Genomic DNA, 5,667 nt, shown 5'->3' with positions numbered 1-5,667 from the left:
CACTCAGAGCAAGGCTCCGGTGCGCGCTCGGGGCAACAAGAGAAATGCGCGCCGCTAGCACGTCGCTGCAGGAGATTGTCCCCGCGGCAGTGCTGTGATCTCCTTCGTGTCGGCCGTTGGGCCGTTTGCGAGAGAGAGTGGGCAGTCAACGCAAGGTGCGCCTGTCAGAGGTCGTTGGACCCCTGCACAGGCTCGAGCCGCGGCGGATCGAGGACCCACGCTGGCGAGCTCGAGTATGAACTGGCCCCAACGGCAGAGGCCAGCCCGGACGTACAGCAACGTACGCACCTTACGCTGTCTCGGAGGGGTCTCTCTCTCCCTGGGCCCCGCTCGGACCCAAAATGGGTCCCGAATTCCCGCCAAAAGTCACCAATGGCAAAGGTGCATCTTTAGTAAAACAGCGCGAACAATGTAGGACAAGATGAAGGAGGACACAGGACGGGCGCTGCCTAGCTTCCTGTACCAAGATGCTTTCCTGGCTTGGCAGACACAAACGGCGATGAGCGGCGCGATCACTGCTGGGTTGTAGAAAGGTAAGTTCCCACAAATAACAGAGCCCGTTGCACAAGAAATATGGCTAAGTAGAACGTTCATTTGGGCGAGTTGGTATAGATGCATCTTTAGTAAAACAGCGCGAACAACGTATGATAAGATGAAGGAATACACAGGACGGGCGCCCGTCCTGTGTCCTCCTTCATCTTGTCCTACGTTGTTCGCGCTGTTTTACTAAAGATGCATCTATACCAACTCGCCCAAATGAACGTTCTACTTAATGGCAAAGGCCCTTGGGAAGCCGGGGACGGAGCTGCGGCCGAATGACAGCGATTAGCCACCAGCCGTCTCTCCGCCGCCCGAGGCGGGAGAAAGGGAAAGAGAGCGACGCGGGATGCCGCGCAGACGCCACGGCGGGAATCTAGGAGGCTTCCCACATCCTCCTCTCCTTAAATGCCCTCCTACCCATCGGCGAAAGCGTGCGGGAAAATAAAAAAAAAATTAATCCATATAAAACTACCACACTTCAGTTCCAGCCATAAACTCAAAAGACAAACAAACAAGAACCGAAAACAAACAACACTTGCGTACGTTCAAAGGAGACAAAAACTAACTACACTGTACACTGTACACAAGGCCAGCTGACAGGTGGCCTGCAGCCTCATAATGTTCGGTGGCGGGGCCCATTGGGCCTGTCGGCGGCCAACTCACGCTTTTGCTGCCTTCAGGGTCCCGGTGGACGATTTATTGACGGCGGTCCCATGTCCTCCACAAGGTCATCAAAGTTGAGCATGAGGACGTCGACGACGCTCGACGATCCCGAAGAGGACCCGCACGGGAAAGGGTGCTGTCCTTCCTGCCCCCCTCTCGTGGTTGCCTTTGATCTTGGGAACACACACATAATCCCAGGCACGCACCGGCACAGAAGCGGACATTGATCAGTGCCAACGACCCGCTTGTCGGAATCGTCCCGAGGCGCCGTGGCAGGGGTCAAAGGACACACAGACGCACTCTTCACGCTCCCCATAACCACACAAAAACCATGCCGCGAGACACTCGCTCCTTAACGAGCAAACCACTCCCCAGCCGGAAGGGGAGACTTTCGCCGACCCCTCCGCGAACCAGCCGGTCCCGTGTTCGCGAGGAAGGCCGCACCCGTTGGGTCGAAACGTAAATGAAAAGAAGGCGCGCTGTACAAAAGAACGCCATCTCTGCGCTACAAGAAAAGTGCAATCGCGAGTAGGTTGAAGTTTACATATGTACAAGTCAGGTTTAAAAAAACTGAACGCCAACGCAAACGTATATTACATATGTACAGATCTCGGAACGTTAGAAGAAACAACGAATAAACTGGAAATAAAACATGCTACAGACTGACTAAAACAAACGACTAAATAACTGCACAAGGCTGGAACTGAGCATGCGGCAAACAAAAAAAAGAGACCGCCGTGCTTCACCTGGCGAGAAAGCTCGCCAGCTAGCTGAGGCTGCGTGCCTTCGGTGGCGGAAGAGTCCGCCATCCGGCATCAATCACATCGGTGACCGTCGCCTCAGATTGTACCGGTGCTTGGTACGGTTGCGTTCCGCAGCACCAGTTGCGCCTTTGCGCTTGCTTGTGATACCAATGGGTACCGACGCAAACTCGTCAGACCGTGACGCATAGGCCTTCAGGTCTGCGATGTGGGCACGGCTGGTTTTCCCCGTAAGGGGATCCTCCAACAGGTACGCGAGCGGCGACCGGACTCTGACTACTCGCTACGGACCAAGCCACTTAGGAGCGAGCGAGGCTGAGAACCCCTTGCTCGCATCAATAAGAACGTGGTTGCGCTTCAGGACAAGATCACCCGCCTCAAAAGTCAGGCTGCGGTGCTTGCGGTCATACTGAGCCTTCTGTTGGGCTCTGGCTGCAGCCAAACTCTGCCTTGCTCTGTTGAGAGCCCGACCAAGCCGGTCCCGAAGCGTCGACGCATAAGTAGAGTAGTCTGCCCGCGTCTGCTCATCCCCGAGCTGGCTCTGCACGACGTTTGACATCCGATTCGCCAGCTCCCTCCCGAAATTGAGGAAGGCGGGAGAGAAATCAGTTGAGCGATTCTGAGCTGTTCGAATGGCGAACGCAAATTCGCTCAAATGGTCTGCCCAGTCCTTTTGACACTCGGCAAAGGCCGCCAGCATTAGCTTGAGCGTTCGCTTAATTCGCTCGGTCAAGTTGGACTGGGGATGGTAGGGTGAAGTGGTGTAGTGCTCAATTCCGAGGGAACGGCACGTGTTACCGAACACCCGAGCGGTGAAATAGGACGCATTGTCCGTGATCAGTCTTTCCGGAAAGCCGAACCGACAGAACACTTCCTGGAGTTTATCCAGCACCGTTCGTGCTGACACTTTCCGAAGCAGGTACAACTCGACCCATTTGGAAAAATGGTCAGCGACTACCAACAGGTAAATGAGCCCCTGCTTACTCCTGGGGAAAGGCCCCATCAGATCGCAGGTGGCCATCTGCCACGGACGCATACTGTCAATTGGTTTCATCATTCCGGGCGGCTTGCCGCCCCTTGACTTCACCGCTTGACAGACATGGCAGGATCGGCAATAGCGGAAAATGTCACGCTTCATGCCGGGCCACGTCACAGATTGACTCAGTTTTGCAAGAACTCCACTCAGGTGACCGGCTAGTGGTTCTTCATGAGAAAATCGCAACAGTGCGCCTCTCAGACTTTTGGGGATAACCACCTTGAACGGGTCAATGGACTCATCATCGGTGGCTATGTATTTCAGCACGAGCCCGTCATGGTCCAGCAAATATGAATCCCCCGGGGCTCGCCGCGACACACGCTGGCTTTTACCCCTTGCGCCCGCTACAATACAAGTAGCGTCCCGGCGCTCCGTCTCCCTGAGACCGTCGCTCATCTCGCGACTCATGGAGTCATTTTGCTGGGCTTTCAGCAGCTCTTTCCGGCTGAAAACGATTCCAGTTACACCAGAGGGGGGGCCTGGTCTGTCCCCCTTCAGGTTTGCAGCCAAAATTTCCGCTCGCGACGGCGTCTACGAGGCGCTCACGCGGAGCTCTGCCTCTCGCCCGCTTTGCGAAGCGCTGCTTGCCTGGTTAGCGGAATGGGTTAGCCCGTTTGCGGGCTCCCGCTCCTTGCCGCCCGGCGGCTCGTCCGCTTTTTCGCCCGCTCCGCCTGCTGGCGTCAAGGCGCCGCTGGCGAGTGGGGCATGAGATAGCGCGTCAGCTACCACGTTCGTGCTCCCCTTTGGATACTGCACCGAAAAGTCGTAATGCTCTATTAGGAGAGCCCAGCGCGCCAGCCTACCCGCAGGCTCGCGGAGCCGCATCAGCCGACTGAGCGCACTGTGGTCTGTCTGCATCACGAATTGCGATCCGTCAAGGTAGACGTCGAATCTCCGCAGTGCAAACACAATGGCGAGGCACTCCTTCTCGGTCACGGAATAATTCCTCTCCGAGGGCAGCAAGGAGCGGCTGGCAAAGGCCAGCGGTGTGCAGCACGCCATCGAAATCCTGTAGGAGAACTGCTCCTAAACCCAGATCGCTCGCGTCAGTCTGGACTACGAACTGTCTGGTCAGGTCGGGTAGCCTGAGCTGCGCTGTCTCAGCAATGGCACTAGACAGGAGGCGAAAGGATCGCTCTTGCTCGGGCCCCCATCGCCACGCGGCAGTCTTTCCCAGGAGTTTGGTCAAGGGTGCCTGCACGCGGGCACAGGACGGGATGAACTACCGATAGAAATTGGCCATTCCCAGAAAACGGTGGAGGCCGCGTACGTCCTTGGGCGCGGGAAGCTCGAGTATGGCTCGGAAATTGTCCGCATCGGGCTCAATGGAGCCCTCGCCCAGCGTGAACCCTAGCAACTGAACTCGGGTCCGCGCTATTTGGGCTTTCGCAGGATTCAAAGTCAACCCGGCAGCCCGTACCCTCGCGAGCACGTCGGCAATGTGGCCTAAGTGCTCATCGAAGGTTCGTGAATAAATCACGATATCGTTCAGGTAGCACATGTCGTGAGACCATTTAGCTTCCCCTAGGACGCGGCCCATGAGCCTCTGAAAAGTCGCAGGACCATTGCGGAGACCGAAGGGCATGGGAGTGAACCCAAACAGCCCTCTGTGGCACGTGAACGCGGTCTTAGACCAGTCAGCGTCCGCCATCTGGACCTGTAGGTAACCTTTGGAGGCATCTAGCGTGGAAAAGCACCGCGCACTGCCCAGGTTTCCTACGATTGAGCTGATCGTCGGGAGCGGATAGGCATCCTTTCGAGTCAGCGCATTCAGACGGCGATAATCCACACACAACCGGTGGCTGCCATCTTTCTTAGGCACCAACACAACCTGAGACGCCCAAGCGCTGGACGAGCGACGGATAATGTCCGCCGACAGCATCTCATCCAGCAACCCATCGATCACCTGCCTTTTCTCAAGGCTGACGGGTCTGGGGTGTCACTTCAAAGGAAGCGCATCTCCGGTGTGGATCTTGTGGCTCACTAGATTAGTACAGCCAGGCTGATCCGTGAAGAGCTCATCGTACTGACGCAACAGTGCTGTCAAACGAGCCTTCTGAGTGTCATCCAACGTTACCGCAAAGGCGGCCAGCGGATGTGGTGCCTGGTCGTGCCGCGCCGCTCGGTCCCAAAGGGGAGCGTGAACGACGGAACGCTTGACACAAGGGCTTGGCCCTGGTCGCTGAGCGTGGCACTCTCCGAACGCCTTCACTGCGCAGGCAGTTATTGACGCCAGTGGGCAGATGAACGGCTTCAGTTGGGAAAATGGTCCGTCGCGATAGCCGCCATTCGCAATGTCCACCACGATCCCGGTTTTCAGGAGAAAGTCCCTTCCGAGAATCACGGGCACACTGAGGCCGGGGAGGTGGATGAAACGCGTGCGTCTCGTCCACTCTCCCCACCTGACAGTCAGCCTCTCGGCGCCAGCCGAATGGGCTACGCCTTTTGCAAGGTTCAATGTCGTACGGCAGTCCCGCAAGCGCACCGAGTGCTTTTGCAAGTAGGACAACACCTCTTCACCGAACAAGGAGGCAGTGGCTCCCGTATCCAGTAACGCCAAAAATTCGCGGCCAGCAATGGTGACCGAAATAAACGGCGCGTGCACATTAGCAAGGCAGCTTGCTCTGTACGCAGAGGGGATTAGCAAGGATTGGGCCGGTCGTCCCT

The sequence above is a fragment of the Amblyomma americanum genome, chromosome 1 (genome assembly GCF_052857255.1).
Source record: "Amblyomma americanum isolate KBUSLIRL-KWMA chromosome 1, ASM5285725v1, whole genome shotgun sequence".
In the NCBI taxonomy this organism is placed as follows: domain Eukaryota; kingdom Metazoa; phylum Arthropoda; class Arachnida; order Ixodida; family Ixodidae; genus Amblyomma; species Amblyomma americanum.
The sequence above is the reverse complement of the archived record's forward strand: the minus strand, read 5'-3'. Positions refer to the sequence as shown.